The sequence below is a fragment of the Pantherophis guttatus genome, chromosome 2 (genome assembly GCF_059756535.1).
Source record: "Pantherophis guttatus breed Tessera chromosome 2, ASM5975653v1, whole genome shotgun sequence".
Classification (NCBI taxonomy): Eukaryota; Metazoa; Chordata; class Lepidosauria; order Squamata; family Colubridae; genus Pantherophis; species Pantherophis guttatus.
Genome location: NC_142064.1, coordinates 220,869,853 through 220,889,776, shown reverse-complemented (window position 1 = coordinate 220,889,776; position 19,924 = coordinate 220,869,853). Strand labels below are relative to the sequence as shown.

Sequence of the window (19,924 nt, the reverse complement as noted above, 5' to 3'; positions counted from 1 at the left end):
CATCCATTTATTCTATGCTGTCTAGATCTGATAAAGCTAATCACACATATTACATTTCCACAAATCTTTTTACTGTAGTGCCAAATATTTTGAATTGTAGGAAGTTGGAAGGCTTCTAGGGATTTTTAAACAAGGGAGAAAGGACAATAACATTCATTTATTTCAATAGCAAATGTCACATGTAACAATAGATGATTAATATAACAATATTACTTAATGTGTTCGATGTAACAGTGTATGAAAAATTATGATAGGTATTGTTCATCTACATTTGAATTTCAGTGTGTGAGATTTGAGATGAAGGAAATGTCTCTAGAAGACTCATATTTATGGTATTTTGGAGTAAAATTCTATTTTAGTTATGTGGCTATTATGTCCAGGCTTAGTAAAAAGACAAAAATAAACACTTTAAGTACCATGTGGATATATCTTCACATTGGCATGTTAGCTGCAAAAGGTTTAAGAATATAAGGTATGCATTGATGCTTGTAAGATATTATTTTAATGGGGTTTAAAGTAAAGACTAGAATATTTATGCTCAACTTCTGATGACTTCATGAACTTGTCCATATAGATTTCTGAGTTTTATTTTCCCAGAAAACCAGATAAAGTGGTAACTTGAAAAAATAAAGCTGATTGATTATTATTATTGATCGTGTACTAATGTAAATGCCCTGGTGGGACAGTTCAAGTCAATATATGATACTACACTGAAATATTTTACTCTTTTTTGGAATATTTTTTTCAAATATAAGTATTATTTAAAATATTTGCTCCTTTAACATTTACCCCTATATAATTGCAAAAGAAGTTGTAGTCCACTTTTGTATGGTGAAACATGAGGTTTGGTAAATATATATACATTACCCAACTATAGACAATAGGTGAAGAGAAGTAAGGGTACACTTGAGAAGTAAGGCCACCACCAAATGGAATATAGATTTTGTTCAACTAAAAATATACTATACTTGGAGCCATCCTATCAATTAAATTTTGAAAAGTTAAGGGAGGTGAGAAAAAATAGATAACAGCCTTTCCAGAATAAACATGTCTCAGAAAGACTCAGAAGAATGAAGTTTTAAATAATCACTTTTATTTGAGCCATATTTATTTTGTGAACCAGGAACAATGTATTTAGAACTTAATTTGTGTTAGGATTTGATAGGCATCAATGACAAAAGTGAGATCTAGAATATGTAAAGAATAGGTAATAATATTCAACACAGGTATAGGCCTTAGGAACAACAGAGAACTTTCCTTCAAATGGAGAATATGAAAAGATGCAAACTGATGCCAAGGTCTGTTTCTGTTTGGATAGCTTTGACTTCTGGAAAATAACACTGATTCCTGATTTATAAACACATCCCGACAGCCATACATGTACCTGTTGCTTTTAATACTGAGCGCTTAATCAGAAACAAGCTCTGTGCGCAGCAGGTTTTATTTCCTAGTGATTGTGAATAGGATTGCCACTATAATATACCATTTATTTCTCGAAAAATCAAATGTATTTACAATATAAAATATTTATGGACTGAGTGGCTACTCCAGATTTCACATACTAGCAAAATAATGCTTAGGGTCATTCAATACAAATTACAACCTTACATGGGCAAAGCGATGCCAGATGTTCAAGATGGATTTTGAAAAATCTGAGGAACACAAGACATTAGTGTTGATGTCTACTGTATAATTGAAAAAGTCAGAGAATACCAAAAAGAAACCAACATGTCCTTCATTAATTATAGAAACACCTTTAATTATATAGATCACTATGAAAAGTGCTCTGAAAAAATTGGAATCTCAGATCAGATGGCTTCTGACCAGCAATGTCAATGGAGAAGCCAGCAGGAAGTTGCAAATTGAGGTCATGTGACATTGCACTTACTGACCATAGATAATTCACTTCATGAGCACAGCCTTAACTGACTTTGCAGGTTATGACTATGTCACTTAGTGATGGAATTGTAGGTCCCAGTTGGGGTTGGGAGGATTAGCTGTATGTAATAATGACAGATACAGATCCTCCGTAGAGTTTATGCTTTTTAAGATCATTGTTAGCAGTACTTCTCCTCCTTGTTAAGCCTACATATCCTATCTCATGTGGTATAAATCAAGAAGACAAAGATTGCCACCAATCTTGTCATTATGTCACCATTATTTGATGAATGGTGATGAGGGTGTGTCTAAATAAACAAATAAACAAATTTAGTGATAGGCAGACTCCAGTAGCTCAGTAGTGTTCTGCTATTTTCTATATATGTCTTTTATTTAAACAATTGGGCTGCTGTGCATAAACTGAAAATATGTTCCTTAAGAAATCATTGCCAGCTGCTGGCAAGCAGTCAAAGGAATATAGTGAAGGAATAGTTGAATTCAATAACAAGCCTGGGTACAATTAAATGCATGTCAGGTGCTGAAGAGGGTATAAAGTTGGCAAGAAAAAAGAACATGATTATGTACTCTATTTTGGGTGTATTTTTGTGTGCACTGATTAATTTCAGTGGTTTATACTGTAGTTCTGCTTTACCTGCATTATTCCATTGTGCTCTGGTTCAACACATAAAATCTATTGTATTTGAGCCTGGTGCTTTGTTGCCTGGAATCCATGCATCTTTCCCATTGGGAAAGCAGTTGAAATAACCACTTATTTAGCCGTCTCTGCACATATGTAATTAGAACCAATAATTAAAAGGACAGTAGGACTCATTGCTAAGTAGATCAATTGCCTAAAGAGGCTAGAAAACACTATCCTAGGAAAATCACCTCTTTTAGGATACAATAGGGCAATTTGCTGTGGCCAACTTACCATGGCCAATTTGCTGTGGCCAACTCACTGCAACCAACTTGCCGTGGGACAACTTGCCGTGGCCAACTTATTGCAGGACAGCTCACCATGGGACAATTCAACAAATACAAAAGTTAAATTAATTTCAATGAAATGGTGGCAATAATAATAAAGTCAATCCAGAAATACAAGAATTACAATAATTTCGATGAAAACATGATCACCAATAATAAAAGTTGTTAAATGAAATGACTAATACAGCATTGAATTGTCCTGCGATGAGTTGTCCTGTGGTGAGGTGACCATGGAGAATTCTCCTGTGGTGAGTTGATTGCAGTGACTTGATGGTGGTGAGTTGGCCACAGTGAGTTGTGCTAACCCTTTTAGGAAGCTAGTTGTGGATGTAGCTGAAAACTTTTTGTTCCAAAATGCCAGCAATAACAGACCAGCTCTATGTACCATTTTTCTTTTTATTTGTGAGTCACTATGATTAGTTCTTACCTAGAACTGCTGTATATCTGATTCTTAGCAGGTGTGGATAGTAAGATGACCCCCGGTGGAGTTATGCCTGATCTGTTCATTATTTAGGCAACAGGGGCTGAAACAATTTTTGTTGTTGTTAGTTGCAAAGTTGTATCTGACCCATTGCGACCCCATGGACAATGTTCCTCCAGGCCTTCCTGTCCTCTACCATCCTCTGGAGTCCATTTAAGCTCACACCTACTGCTTCAGTGACTCCATCCAGCCACCTCATTCTCTGTTGTCTCCTTTTGCCTTCAATCTTTCCCAGCATTAGGCTCTTCTCCAGTGAGTCCTTCCTCCTCATTAGGTGGCCAAAGTATTTGAATTTCATCTTCAGGATCTGGCCTTCTAAAGAGCAGTCAGGGTTGATCTTAAACAAATTTTAAACAAATTAAAATTAAACAATTTTAAGCCCTTAGAAACAATACAATATTCAGAAACAGTTCAGGCAAACCCTTCTTTGAGTCACTGGAGTAAAAAAACAGGGGATGGGAAAGGAGGTACAACACAGTTCAATCAGCAAGGTTCTGTTGTTATAGCCAATCTCAGTAAAAATAGTGTTAGCCTTATGTGGAGCTAATGGTCTACATAGTGAGGCTTACAGTAGCTCTGCAGCTCTGTGATCAAAGTTTTTAGTGTGCTCCATATTTAAAAGTTAAGATTTTTGTGATGTACAGTTTTACCTTTTCAGCAGAATAACAGGAGCTGACAAAGCCTATCATTTCCCTTTTACAGTCTCATGAATATTCATTGAAGTTGGCTTTTGGGAAGAAAAAATCTCTAGGTTTTCACATTTTAGGTACTATTTTTGTTGAAATGAGTCATGTACAGAAGACTTCAAGAATAAAAATGCGGCAATAATTGAACATCACATACCAACCAAGTAGATAAAGCAAAATGCCATTAATTCGATTTTGCCTTTTCAGTTTGATCGAACAAAAGGAGTTGTCTTCATTTGTGCTTCCTTTCCTGAACTTTGTTGAGGTTGTGCTATTGCCCAGAATTGAAGCTTGTACCTTTAAGCTTATTCAATGAGCCTTCAGAAGAGCTGCTTTGCTGTAACAATTCAGTGGTGTTCTCTGCAAATAAGAATACGCCTATTCAATTTCATAAAATATCTGCACTTAAAAAAAAATTCATATAAAATTAGAGATCTACTAGGTCCGTGATGGCGAACCTATGGCACGCGTACCAGAGGTGGCACACAGAGCCCTCTATGTGGGCATACTCACCGTTGCCAGCTGTTCTTCTGGTTGCCGGTGTGGCAGCCAGCTGGTCTTTGCAGGTGCCAGAGTGCCGGAAAATGGCCAAAAACCAGGCCATTTTGGGGCCATTTTCCGGGCCATTTTCAGGCCATTTTTGGACCATTTTCTGGGCTGTGTTTGGGCTGTTTTCAGGGTGCTTTTTATGCCATTTTCTGGCCTGTTTTTGGCCTGAAAACAGCCCAAAAATGCCCCCCAAACAGCTTGAAAAAGACCTGAAAATGCCCCCCCCAATGGCCAAAATAGGTCAACTTAGGGCCATTTTCAGGCTGTTTTTTGGGCCATTTTTGGGCCAAAAATGCCCCCCAAAATGGCCTGAAAATGGCCCCAAAACAGCCACAAAACACGTGCCGACCAGCTGGTCTTTGGGTTTCCGGTGCTCTGGTGCGCGCACACATACACATGCATGCACATTCTGGTTTGGGCACTCGGTGCCAAAAAGGTTCGCCATCACTGTACTAGGTTATATCAACTGTACTATGTATACCAGACCAAAAAACTAGCTCCACGGGTATTTTAAAACTGCTTTATTACATTGGCTATAGTACCGTAATAGAATCTTACAAGTCTGATAGTAGTTTACTTCTCCTTTCCCTTCACTCACCTGTGAAACTAAGGAGATATCTATCTGAGCTCTTTCCTACTCCCTTCAGATTGTTTGAATTGTGTTTTTTGTCTTGCTGCTGTAGGAACAAGTTTAGCTTATATCTATCAAGGTCATCTTCATTCCTGTCTACAGGTTGATACTAAAATATTAGCAAGACACTAAGTATGTTTTGGAATTGGGGAAAAGTCATAATTCCCCTGCCTTGGTCACACCAGTTTCTGGAAGCTGGACTTGGTGGTCTCACTTGGGTTCCATGGAAAACTTAGGGCTGTTGCTGAAGGTTTGGTTTACAATCCAGTTGAAGCATTTTTTATTTATGTTATTTTTAAAATTGATTTATAATAATAACTTTATTGTCATTGTACATATATACACAGTATACCCATACAACGAAATTCACTTAACACCCAAAGACCAGGTCTAACACACATAACAATCCCCAAACACATCCCCGCCCACTACAAATTCCCCGCCCCTAAACCACCCAAATATCCACACAACAGACCAAGTAATGCTGTCCAACAGCTCACTGATGCCCTTTAGTCCATTGTTGAATGCAATTATAGCTCTGGGATGAAAACTATTCAGAAAACATATGGTCTGTGTTTTAATTGTTCTGTATCTTCTGCCAGAAGGCAACAGTCCAAAAAGATTGTAAGCAGGATTGGAAGAGGCTCTGAGAATGTTATCCAACTTCCTCAAACAGTGAGATTCGAAGATGTCATCCAGGGCTGGTAGTTTGAGCTCCCATACCATGCAAGAATGCCGTATGTCAGGACACTCTCAATGGTGATGCGATAGTAGGACAGAAGTAGATGCTGAGATAGATTTATCTTCCTGAGCATTCTCAGGAAGTACAGCCTCTTCTGTGCCTTCTTCACAAGCATGTTAACTTTCTAGTCCATGAGAGGTCCTTCGAGATATAAATGCCCAGAAATTTAAAGCTACCAACCCTCTCCACCTCCTCACCATTTATGTACAATGGTAAATGTACATCTCTCTTCCTCCTGAAGTCAATTATAAGTTCTTTTGTTTTTTTTTGGTGTTAAGTGTAAGATTATTTTCTTTACACCACAATGTCAGCCCTTGTACTTCCTTTCTATAAGCAGACTCATTGTTCTTATTAATGAGCCCCACCACTGTCGTATCACCCACAAATTTAATAACTGTGTTGGTATTATACAATGGGGTGCAGTCATGTGTATACAAGAAATTGTGTGCTTAGCACACAACCCTGGGGGGCTCTTGTGCTTAGTATCAGAGTAGAGGAATGGTAAGATCCCATCCTTACTGACTGTGGCCTATCTGTCAGAAAATCCTTTATCCACAAACAAATCCTCTAATTTATACCCAAATTGAACGTTTTAAGAAACAACCTGTTGGGTAGAATGGTATTGAAGGCAGAACTAAAATCCACAAATAACAGCCTCATATATGTTCCCTGTTGTTCCAAATGATTCAATACAGTATGGACAACAATAGACATAGCATTGTCAGTTGATCTATTACTCCTATATGCGAATTAGCATGGGTCCAAAGTAGATGGAAGACTAGCCTTAATATAGTTCAACACCAGCCTCTCAAAAAATTTCATGACAACAGATGTTAAAGCTACTGGTCTATAATCATTAAGGGATACCACTACTGTCTGCTTATAATAGATGTCTTCACTATAATAGATGTCTTCAGGCAGATAGGGATAGAGCAGGGAGGGCAGGGTAGGACGCGACAGGGATAGATTGAACACTCCAGCTAGCTCTACAGTGCAGTCCCTAACAACTCGTCCCATGATTCCATCAGGCCCAGCTGCCTTCCGGATATTAACATTCTGTAAAGCGTGTCTCACATCAGAGATCTGCAGTAGAAGTGGTTGTCTATTGATGGTACATGTTAATGGTGTACTATCAGTGGTAAATGCTGGAGTGATGGTCGTTGTCTCACACGTTAGATATGTTGTCTCACTTTTATTATTTTTATAAACAGCTCAAGTTGGTGAACATACTTAATACTCTTTCCTCTTCCATTTTTTCCAAAGCAACAACCCTGTAAGATCTTAGTTGCCTGAGAGAGATTGACTGACCCAAAGTCATCCAGCTGGCTCCAAATGTAACACTAGGTGATAGCGATAGCCAGGGGAGCTTTTTCATAGCTCTGTGTGGTGTGCCAATTTCATTCTTATCTGGACTGGGAGGCACTGCATATGTCACTTCTGCTTTGGTTACCTCTTGAATGGATTAATGCAACATGCACTACACTGCACTACCCTTGAAGTACATCTGGAAGCCACAATTGATCTGGAATACAGCATCATGGACAATTAATGCACATTTCCTAATTTAGTATGTTATACCTTTGTGAAGTGAACTGCACTGTCTCCCATTAGACCTCTGGATACAATTCAGGATGCTGATGTCACCTATAAAGCCCCTCATGGCATGGAGTTAGAATACTTGAGGGATTGATCTCTTCTCCCCATTAGTTCTAGCGGGAAGGACATGATTTGGGCCTCATTAATTAAAAAATGTCATCTTTAATTGACATTCATGTTACAGGATCCAGAAATCTCTCTTCTGTCACCCCCTGGAAAACCTTTGAACCAGTGGTGGTTTGCCCCCGGTTCGCACCGGTTCTATAGAACTGGTAGTAAAACCGGCGGGAGGCTCCATCCACCGACCCCGACGTCACCAAAATGCTTCTGCGCTTGCACAGAAGAGCGTATAGCCCCGCTGCGAACCGGTAGTAAATGTAAGTAGAACCCACCCCTGCTTTGAACCTGAGATCAGATTGGTCCTGACCTGCTAGTTTTCTGGAAAGTCTGTTTTTTGCCTAGAAATGGTGATTGTGAAATTAGTAAGGAAATATTATATTATATTGCTATTTACTTTTGACTGCTGTTTTTGTTTTGGATCATATATTTAGCATTGCATATAGATTTTATACTGTGCTTTCCATCTAAATTTATACTGTGGTTTCCATTTAAATAAAGTTCTGTCCGGAGTCACTGTGGCAAGAGGAGCAGTTATAGAAATAAAAGTAGATTAAAAAAAATATTTTAGAAAGTTTTCTCAGTCCTGGAATTTGGACTTAAAAATCTTGTAATTCTCAGCCAGCATTGTAGCCTGATACATTTGGAAAACATTAAGTTGAAAAAAGTCTAAATATTCTATGATGTTTTAGATTCCTGAATGATAGTGAAGAATCTCAGTGAGATTTCCTTAAAGATCAGACTGGTGTTCATGGAAGGTAACATGTCCTGTCCTTGGCTGAAAACTCAGGTAAAAATGTGACCCAGAATCTTTCTCAAAGCATTTAGTTAGTGAGTCCAGTGAATTCTATTAAGTTAAGCCAAATATATCAATTAAATACAGTTTTAAGGGCCATGAAAAAAACAAAGTTGAAATAAGAGATTGCATCTTTCATCCCAGTGAAAGAAACTAAGAGTATGATTCTAGAATAAACTGTCAGATTGCTACTCATAGCAGTAGAAGTGCAAAATTACTTCTAACACTGGCCTGGTCTTAAATGGAGAGATTCATATTGGAGTCTCAATTCTCTCCCTGAAGCCAGGTTTGCTCAAGGTGCAAGATTGGCAGGAAGAGCGACTCTTAAATAGGCTACTTTACAGAACTTTTTCCTGTGACCTGGGACTTCTGTACCTTCTAAATCATCTAGACTCACATCAGTATTTCTGCATTCTTCTGTTCATAGGCATAAATCTGGATCAGAGTTAGAGGAGAGAGTGGCTCATGGGAGTCTGATCCTTCTCAATCTCTTTGCTTGGATTGGCTTTGTAAGGTCAGTCTTTTCCAAGACCTTCCTTAGTTTCTCTTCCTCTGCCAAGCACGAATCATTCACACATCATAAGGCTACACTGTTGACAGACTTTTTTTGTCTTGTAGAACCAGAAAATTCAGCCCAGGAATGGTACTGTTATTTCCTTATCAAATCGTTCTTTTAAAAAGTAAAAAAGGATGTTGAAATGAAACCAGAGTGATTCTCAATAGGATCTAAATAACTGGTGTAATGAAGAGAGGCATTTAAAAATATTTTTCAGGACTTCAGACGTATTATAAAAAAAATCCCCACCACTGGTTGTAGTTATATTTAAACCTGATTCATTAATTCAATACTAGAGGGGACATAGTAAAACTTTTTTTTCCTATTCAGAGTGAAGAAACATACAGTATCAAACAACTCAAGACCCAATTTTTCAGAAGAAGAAGAATTTAAATATTTGTGATGTTTCTGACCTAATTTGCAATCTTCTCTCTTGTTTTGAAGGCCTTCTCAAAGCAATTGCCTTAAGATGGTTTATGAGGCAACAACATGGAGAACCACATGGCTTAGAATAGAGTGAAGTGGCTTTACCAGAGGGCTTGGCCTAATTTGTTGTCTGTTCTGATCCACCATTTCTTAGTAGAGTTGACATATGTCACATACCTATAGAATCTCTTCCTGGCATCATCTCTCTCTTTCAGTAAAGGCTTTCATGAAAAACTAAGACAAGATGGCCTTGGATTGTGGTGCCTATAATCAAATATATCCCAGAAACACTAGCTTGCTTATTTCTGCTTTGAAAGATAGGCTATGATCATTTTTCTCGAATCTTCTCTTGTTTTTTTTGCATCTGACTCAGATGCAACTTTCTTCCCAGCTGTCTGTGGGTTGGCACTGATCTACAGCCAAATTTTTGTTTGCTTTTATCTAAGACAAGTCTGGGACAATGTGGCATTTCAGTAATTATAATTAGAATTATGTCAGCAGAATGTATATCTTTCCCCCCATTTTAAGGAGTACTTTTGAATGAATGCATATCTCTATAGGCTCATAATTTATACTATAATTAATAAATCTAATTGTTGACATCCATTGCTTGTTATCCTGCCTACAGGTGCTTTGGAGAAATATTTGCCTTGAGTTTTAAAAATCGCTTCATATTTTCCCAAAAGTATCATTTAATATATTTTACTGGGCTTAGCAAAGCTATCTATATTGTGATGATGCTAAAATACTACATTTAACATTTACAATAGGAACATGCAATGCTTTAGATTTGATTTCCAAAGTTGCTTCAAAATTCTTAATCCTGGGAAAATGCATAGTTGGTTTAAAGAGGTACAAATGGATATTATGTCATGTGCTCCAAAGCACTTTTTGGAGATTGAATCTAAAATATTGCATAGCCCTAATTTATGTTCTGATCTGATCCGCCCTAATTTATAATTCTGACCAGCTGGAAATATTTATTGAGCAGCTTACTTAAATATAAACAAGGTATGGAAAGTATGAACGTGGCTTGTGGAAATCTTTCCAATCCTTTTATCCAGTAGTCCTATGTTTGAATAGATGTATGAATTGGAAAGTATGGGGTCAGATGATCAAGAGTAAAGTGGTCTTGGACTGGAGTGGACATCAACAATTCAAGCTAATGCTTGACTTCTGAAGCAGGGATGACAAACCAAAGATATCTCTGCAAAAGTGTAGCTGAAAACCCCAATGTAGCTGAATCTCTCAGGATAGAGAAGACGAGATTGCCAACATATGCTCCGGATGGCTGCTTCCAATAAGGAGATCACAGGACATTGGTTTTCTGTGGGTTTGAGCTCTGGCAGACAATAGGATTAGCCATTTCTCTTGCAACTGTGACAGAAACTTTTAAAAGACTCTAAATTCACAATGTCATTTTCTAATAACTTTTTAAAATTGTTCATCAGCTACTTCCAAACTATTAGAGACCTTTAGAATGACAAGTTTGAAAATGCCAGGTAGAGCACTCTTTAATCCTGAATGAAAGAAAATGTTAATCATAAATTTAAGAAGTCAAAGAATCTGAAATAAATAGCAAAATGCTAAGTAAGATTTTGATCTTAGAAAATTATAAACAAAGTATGCATCCATATATATTGGCATATCAAAACTTTTATGATTAGATTTCGGAATTAAATATAAAGTACAAACTTTATGAGATTCAGATCCTGTTTTGGTTTTTATAAGACATAACATAGATAAATAATTTCATAATTTCAAAAACTAGACACTAGAGGTGACCCAAGATTTTAGGTAGATGAAAGATATACATAACTGCAAGATGGTGCAAGAATAAAAATACCGAAGAAGACTTTTGAAGAATGGAATAAAAATATAGTAGTCACAATATCAACCATGTAAGTGAGGATGTCTGCTTCTATGGATAGACTATGTCCAAGAGATATTATTGAAGAAATGTAGAATGTAGAAGAAATTTTATTTGACAAGACAGAGATGGTATTGAAAGTGAAAATGATTTAGAAATGATTGAGTTTCCCTGGATCTCCAAAAGAAATTTCCTTTTAAAATTTAAAAAGGAAATAAAATGACAAACCAAGAGAGTGAACTGTATAATTTTTACTACTGGATTTACAAAAGAGGGTTGTTAAAGTCTCGCTATATTTGAACAAACTAAATATTAAGACTGTTAGAAGTAAAAGAAGGGAATATAAAGTCAATTTATTTGATCAAGGTGAAAATAAAATGTTATTACTTCTAGCTAGCCTTTATGATCTTTCTGCTGACACCAGGACTAAAAAGATGAAGCCTTATGAATTTGTTTATAGATAAAAGATGAGATATGGAATGAAGAGATACATGTCTGTAATCTTAAGCAGGGTAAATAGATGCTATTTTTTATATTTGTTGTGACGAAGTTTGGAAGTCACTTCTTTTATATATTTCTTATCTCTTTATTATATTCTTACTTTTTTTCTCTTTTATGTTCTTTTTCCTTGCACTCCTTTCTTTTCTTTCTTTAGTTTGTATTAGATTTTACTACTATAACCAAACTTTTTGATAAAACAATTCAAATTGATACTCAAGTGCATTATGAGAATCCAAGGAAAATTGCATTCTCATGCACTGTGGCTACTTCATCCCTTTCCCATGATGTAGGGCTAGGGTTAGGGTTAGGGTTAGGGTTAGGAATCGTCTTCTGAGGGATAATCAGATGACATGATTGTCCCCACAGCAGATATTCCTGTTCCTTTTTTTTTTTAATAGCACAATCATTCTGAACAGGACCAAATCCATCTACCTATAGCAATGAGAAATAACAGAAAAAGATCACAGTTTTCCTATTGCTTCTTCTTATGCAACCCTCTTGCTGTGTCTTTACCGTTTAAACCTCATTTCATCTGGAAGTGAATAATATTGATAAGAGAGAAAAGAGAACTCAGAATCTAGGGCAGTGATGGCTAAAGTTTTTGCCATCACGTGCCAGGAAGGGGGGGGGGGTTCGCGCGTGTGTGTACCTACACCCATAATTCTATGCGCCCTGCCCTCGCGCATGCGCACGCAAGCCCCTGATGCTCCCCCCCACCCCTGGCACGTGATGGCACGGTAGGCCCATTTTTTGCTCTCCACAGCCTCCAGAGCCTTTCTAGGAATCTGGGGAGGGCGAAAATGGCATCCTCCCCCAGAGGCCCTCCAGAAGCCAAAAATGGCCCATTTGCCAACTTCCGGTCCCACCAATTTCATTCTCCCCAGACTCCTAGAAAGGCTCTAGAGGCTGGGAAGAGAGAAAAATGGGCCTTCCCCACACCCTCTGAGGCCCCCCAGAGGCAGGAATCAGCCTGTTTCCCTACTTCTGGTGGGCCCAGAAGGCCCAAAAATCAGCTGGCTGGCACACACATGTGCGCCGGAGCTGAGCTTGCATGCCCACCAATAAGGCTACACATGCCATCTGTGGCACACGTGTCATAGGTTCTCCATCATGGCTCTAGGGAAAAACATCAGATGGATTAGCAAGCAAAAAATAATATTGACTATGCTGTGTGTCTATATTCTTCACATTGCTTAATGATTCTAATCCAAAAATAATGAAAGCATTCCTGGAAAAAAAAATCAAGAAATCAAGTGTAGTCAGACTTGCATTAATTGTAAGAGGAATTGTGTGCCATGAACTGAAGACCTTGATGCTTACGAATATCAGCTTCTTTAGTTTAAATATTAATAGCAATGCATGAGGCAATGTCAATACAGATGTAGACATATTTATAACATAATCCCCCGTGTAAATTCGTTACTCAAGTACCTGTACTGATGTTCTGGTCTTTATCAAAAGTCTTCAGATGTCAGCTTTGAGGTTTGAAATTTTAATTGTGCTAGATTCTCCATATGGATGGGTCCAAATCTGTTGATGGTCTAAGTGTACATCTATATCCATGTTGGTGAACCTATGGCATGCATGCTGGAAGTGGCATGCAGAGTCATCTCTCTGGGCATGCCAGCTGTTGCCCGTTGCAACAGCCGTGCATCGGCCAACTGGTCTTCACACAAGCATGCACGCCAGAAACCGAAATACCAAGTGACTGGCACACATGTACAGGTCAGAAACTGGAAGTTCAGCTTCCTGGCGCGTGCATGTGCCCTGGGAAACTGCTCTTATGATTTCTGGTGCTCCTGCATGTATGTGCTGGGGAGTTCCTCTTCCGGTTTCTGCTGCTCCTCCATGCGTGCGCTCCTGTTTCGGCACTTGATGCTGAAAAGGTTCACCAACACTGATCTACATGCTATCTTGCAATGTGAGACAATAAGGGGAAACTCTTAGACAAAATTTGCCTAACATATTTTCAAATGGTCAGGATGCAACAAAACTTGTATGCATCTTATTTCAAGTAGGTACTCTTCCAAGATTGTACGATTGAAGGGGAAAAATGCCCCTCATTCTTCAATTACTTGAATATTCATTAAAATAAAGAGTGCAGGTTTTTCTTAAGGGCTCAGTTTGTAGCAGATGCATTGGAAAGGTTTGAAGGGACAGAGTAATAAACTGTAAATCATTTTCTGATCTTCTCCAGAATGCCACTGCCCGCTGCATTTTGCCAGAAGGAATAGGAAGGAAGCACTTTTAAGAAATTTGATTTATGTTGCAAACAGGAGAAATATAATAAGGCACGGTTGCCTGTTATGATAGAAATTTAGAAATGCTCATCTCTGGCAGCAAATATATCTTTGACAAAAGGGATGGAAGTTTGGGCTTTTTTCCAGGGGTGATGGATAAACACCCAGTTCATATGCCAAGTTCATTCTTCAATCCCCACTTTTTGGGGATTGTTCAGTTTTAAAACTAACTTAATACCTGGCTAGATAGTTTTTTGGCCAGATATTCTCCTTTCCTATTCCAAAACTCTGATATTATAATAATAATAATAATAATAAAAGCAAATTATACATTTATGTTTAAATCCCATCAACTGAGACATTTCCCACTTTAAGAGTCATTTGGCTATTATTCTAAAATGTAGGAATTATCAAAATGGTGAGTCACTTGCATTCCTGGAATTTAAAATAATGTCTGGTTTGGTATTTGGATTTAGCAGAGTAAGACTATCATTTGGAGAATTATGCACTTTTAAACTCTACTAGTTTCAGTAGAAATGTAGATTTAAAAAAAAAAATTCTACCATATTAATAGATGAAAAATATATGAAAGATGATAGATAGAAAGAGAGATAGATAGAGAGATAGAGATAGACAGATAGAGATAAGAAAGAGAGGGAGGGAGGGAGGGAGAGAGAGAATGCACTTAGGCTTATATACCACCCCATAGTACTAGCACTTTACAGTTGTTTCTGAGTAGTTTACAATATATTAGAGATACTGTAGATAGAAATAGCTAGCTAGCTAACTAGATAGTAATCTTATGTATGTTTACCCCAAAATATGTTCTGCTTTGTTTAATAGAATTTATAGCTTTGTAACTATATCCATGTAAAAAAAATGGAACCAAAGTACAAACAAAGTAGGCATGAAGTTAAATCCATGTTTACATTAGTTTATTTATTTATTTATTTATTTTATTAATTTAATTTGTATACCGCCCTTCTCCCAGAAGGGACTCAGGGCGGTGAACAGCCAAAATTAAAAAACATACAAATGCAAAAGTTAAGATAATTAAAAGAATTAAATCATTGGCTACCCAAATTTAAAACCCCAAATCCATAAAATTTAAAATCCCAATTAAAAACCATTTAGGCTAGGCCGGCTTGATGAAATAAAAACGTCTTCAGGGCTTTACGGAAGGTCCGGAGGTCCGGGATCAATCGTATTCCAGGAGGCAGCTCATTCCACAGGGCGGGTGCCCCCACAGAGAAGGCTCGCCCCCTGGGGGCCGCCAGCCGACATTGCCTGACCGACGGCACCCCGAGGAGGCCCTCTCTGTGAGAGCGTATTGGCCGGTGGGAGGTTATCGGTAGCAGCAGGCGGTCTCGCAAATACCCTGGCCCTAAGCCATGGAGCGCTTTAAAGATGAGAACCAACACCTTAAAGCGCACCCGGAAGACCACCGGGAGCCAATGCAGCTCGCGCAGGAGAGGTGTTACGTGGGAGCGCCACGTCGCTCCCATAATCACCCACGCAGCCGCATTCTGCACCAGCTGGAGCCTCCGGGTGCTCCTCAGGGGGAGCCCCATGTAGAGAGCGTTACAGTAGTCCAGGCGTGACGTAACCAAGGCATGAGTGACTGTGCACAAGGAGTCCCGATCCAGAAAGGGGCGCAACTGGCGTATCAGGCGAACCTGATAAAAAGCCCCCCTGGCCACGGCCATCATATGCTCTTCTAAAGACAGCCGTGTGTCCAGGAGGACGCCCAAGTTGCGAGCCCCCTCTGTGGGGGTCAGTGACTCGCCCCCAATAGCCAGCGATGGCACCAGCTGGCTATACCGGGACGCCGGCATCCACAGCCACTCGGTCTTGGAAGGGTTGAGCCGAAGCCTGTTCCTCCCCATCCAGACCCGCACGGCCTCCAGACACTGGGACATCACTTCGAGGGCATCATTGGGGTGGTCTGGGGTGGAAATGTACAGCTGAGTGTCATCAGCGTACAGATGGCATTGCACCCCAAAACCACGGATGATCTCACCCAGCGGCTTCACATAAATGTTGAACAGGAGCGGCGAGAGGACCGACCCTTGCGGCACCCCGCAAGCAAGGCGCCTCGAAGTCGACCTCTGCCCCCCTGCCAACACAGACTGCGACCGGTCAGAGAGATAGGAGGAGAACCACCGCAACACGGTGCCTCCCACCCCCAGTCCCTCCAGCCGGCGCAGCATGATACCATGGTTGATGGTATCAAAAGCCGCTGAGAGGTCTAACAGGACCAGAACAGAGGAACAACCCCTGTCCCGAGCCCTCCAGAGATCATCCACCAATGCGACCAATGCCGTCTCCGTGTTGTACCCAGGCCTGAAGCCGGACTGGCACGGATCTAGATAGACGGTTTCATCCAGGAACTGTGGGAGCTGGTGCGCAACCACACTCTCCACAACCTTCGCAACAAAGCGAAGGTTGGAGACCGGACGATAGTTTGCCAAAACGGCCGGGTCCAGAGAAGGCTTCTTGAGGAGGGGCCTCACCACCGCCTCTTTCAAGGCGGGAGGCAAGAAACCCTCTCTCAGAGAAGCATTTATGATCCTCTGGAGCCAGCCTCGTGTTACCTCCCGGGTGGCCAGTACCAGCCAGGAGGGGCACGGGTCCAATAAACATGTGGTTGCGTTTAATCTCCCCAGGATCCTGTCCACGTCCTCAGGAGTCACAGGGTCGAACTCATCCCAGGTAACATTCTCAAGACCAGCCTCAGTCACCCCGCCGGGATCTACCCAGTCAGAGTCCAAGCCTTCCCGAATCTGAGCGATTTTATCGTGCAGATACTGTGCAAAATCCTCAGCCTGCCCTTGCAAGGGGTCCTCCCGTGCTCCCTGATGTAGGAGGGAGCGGGTCACCCTAAACAAGGCGGCTGGGCGGTTATCTGCCGATGCAATAAGAGCGGAAAAGTGGTTACGCTTTGCCGCTTTTATCGCCACTAGATAGGTCTTAATATGAGACCTAACTAGTGTTCGGTCGGATTCAGAGCGACTCGCCCTCCAACCACTCTCTAGGCATCTTTTCCGGCGCTTCATCTCCCTCAGCTCCTCGGAAAACCAAGGGGCCGGGCAGGTTCGGCGTCGGGTCAGAGGCCGCAAAGGCACGACTCGGTCCAGAGCACCGGCGGCTGTCCTATCCCAGGCAGCCACCAGATCTTCAGCCGAGTCGTGTGCCAGAGTTTCAGGAACTGGCCCAAGCTCCCTCTGGAACCTATCAGGATCCATCAGGCGCCTGGGGCGGAACCACCTGGTCGGTTCCGCCTCCCTGCAGTGGGGTGCAGCGGTCGAAAGGTCCAGTCTCAGGAGAGAATGGTCCGACCATGACAGGGGTTCAATAACTATATCCCCTATATCCAGACCACTCCGCCACTGACCAGAGATAAAAACCAAGTCCAGAGTGTGTCCTCCCGCGTGAGTGGGGCCATGAATTAATTGTGTCAGGTCCATGGCTGTCATGGAAGCCATAAACTCCCGAGCCATCCCAGACGCCCCACCGGTAGATGGCAGGTTGAAATCCCCCATGACCAAAAGTCTGGGGGTATCAACCGCCACCCCGGCAATAACGTTGAGAAGCTCGGGCAGGGCCGCTGTCACATGGCAGGGAGCCAGGTACGCGATCAGCAGGCCCACCTGCATCCCATGGCCCCACTTCACCAGGAGAGACTCACATCCGGCTATCTGAGTTTAGAAAAGTGTAGATTAAATTTAGTTATCTCATCAATTGAGATCACTTCTCCCCCTCTATTTTTAAAAGATATTTCTCTTTCCATTGATATGAAAATTGATCCCTGAGCCATTGGCTCTGAAAGGAGACCTTTCATGGCAACTTCACTTCATAACTGCTTGTGGAAAAAAACAAAAAGTTAACAGCACAGCATAGAAAGAGTTAAATCCTGTCCTCCTGTACCTTGATGAGGTTATGATCTCTTCCACATACAGCTATTTGAAAGCCAACTTCCAAGCACAGCATATGCATTTCTGCCTTTAATGACAGAATTTCTTTGAGACCCTGAAGCCTAGCTGATATGTATTTTTATCTTACATGAACTTTAGAGCTTCAAATAATAAAGAGAAAAGGGTAATTCAAAAATCATTTTAAACAGAGATTTTGGAATTGCATTGAAAGCATTTAAAATACTTCAGAACAATAGGCAAACCATTAGGAATATGATATTGTAGAAGATACTAGTTGTTGCCATGGAGCTTAGTAATGAACCTGATCCTATGTGAAAAACAAGATGAGGGAGAATTTCACATGTTCAGCCCAAACAAAACTTTTCCTGATTAGAAAGACAGTCTAAGTGACTTTGTTTTCAAAACCAAACAAGACTTGCAGTGGTTGACCAATGACTTAGAAGATGCTGGCAATATGGGGGGAGGGGGGTGGAAATAATAAAAGTATTTCCATCACCTCTGAATCTGCTGAAAGTAGATCAGTTTCTCAGTATTTTTGACAGGCCAGCCAGTTATCCCAACATTATTGTTTTTTTATAGTATGATTTTTATATTCCAAAGCAGTGTTGCTCAATCTAAGCAATTTTAAGATGTGTGGACTTCAACTCTTAGAATTCTAGTCAACGTGCTGGCTGGGTAGTTCTAGGAGTTGAAGTCCACACATTTTAAAGTTACAGAGAAACCCTGTTCCGAAATCTTTTTTTTTTTTTTAAAGATCCTAATGATTAGAATAATGCTTCTGACCTGAGAACCATCCTCCTTCTTCATGTTAGTTAAGAAAAGATGGGCTTTTCCTGAAATGGTAGAAATTGTACTTTTAAAACTATTATTATTATATTGACTGTCACCATCTATAAGAAGTGTGATGGCTTAGAGGTTAAATATGCTTGTCAACTGGAAAGCTGACAGCCTGGGTTTGAGACCCGAGTGCTGCATTACCAGGCAAACTGCCATTCTTGCCCCAGCTCCTGCGTACCTAACAGTTTGAAAGCATGCAAATGCAAGTAGGTAAATAGATACCATTTCAGTGGGAATGTAAGAGCGTCTATGTGCCTTGGTATATAGTCATGCTAGCCACATGACCCCAGAAATGTCTTCGGACAATGCTGGCTCCCTCAGCTAAAAAATGAAGATGAGCACCACCCCACAGAGTGGGAAACAATTGGTCAAGGGAAATTTTTACCTTTACTTTACCACTGTCTATAGATAATTTGTGTAATTTCTTGTCTTTCTTTCATCATTTCTTTGGCATTATGCTTCTAACACAGGACTTTTAGTAAGGAAAAATATCCTATCAGCGTATGTGTGACAGTGAAACTCTTTAGCAGGATAGATGATGGGCTACCCTTCCCTATATGAATTCAACTGGACAACTGGACAAGCAGGGAGACTCAGCTCAGTTTGCATGTCCGTGTCTAGTTCTATAATTCCATGACTGCTTGTCATGCATCATCACTGAAATTCATTTCATCTGACTGAATTTCACAAAGTTATGTAGTAATAAAAGCCAATTTTCAATGTTTGAGGATGCTCTGTGGCTTTTGCTGCCAGTACAATAACTACCCCTCTGAGATGAGTTGCAGGATTCAGTGACATGGAGCCGGGGGGGGGGGATTTTAAAAATATTTATAATCAGTTGTTTAAGACAATTCATACTACTGTTTATCATGAAAGGCAAGGGAAATAAATGTGATTGTGTAATTTCTATTTGATTCAATGAATTTGAAGATAAGAACTTCCCATAATATTTTCTTTAAATCCATTTGCTGTTTAATCTGCTATGTAGTACCAATATCTTGCATCATGTTTTAAACTATTTATCAAAACCCTACTTCTTAATGTACAAATGGTTGTTCTTGGAACGATTGGGACTAATGTGGAAGTAAATCTCCTAAGG

General features: G+C 40.2%; 1 protein-coding gene across 10 annotated transcripts in view; it reads left to right on the top strand.

Moving 5' to 3' along the window:
• ERC2 (ELKS/RAB6-interacting/CAST family member 2) overlaps positions 1-19,924 on the top strand; it is a 622,345-nt gene that overhangs the window by 147,284 nt on the left and 455,137 nt on the right. The gene's annotated exons all lie outside the window — the stretch shown is intronic.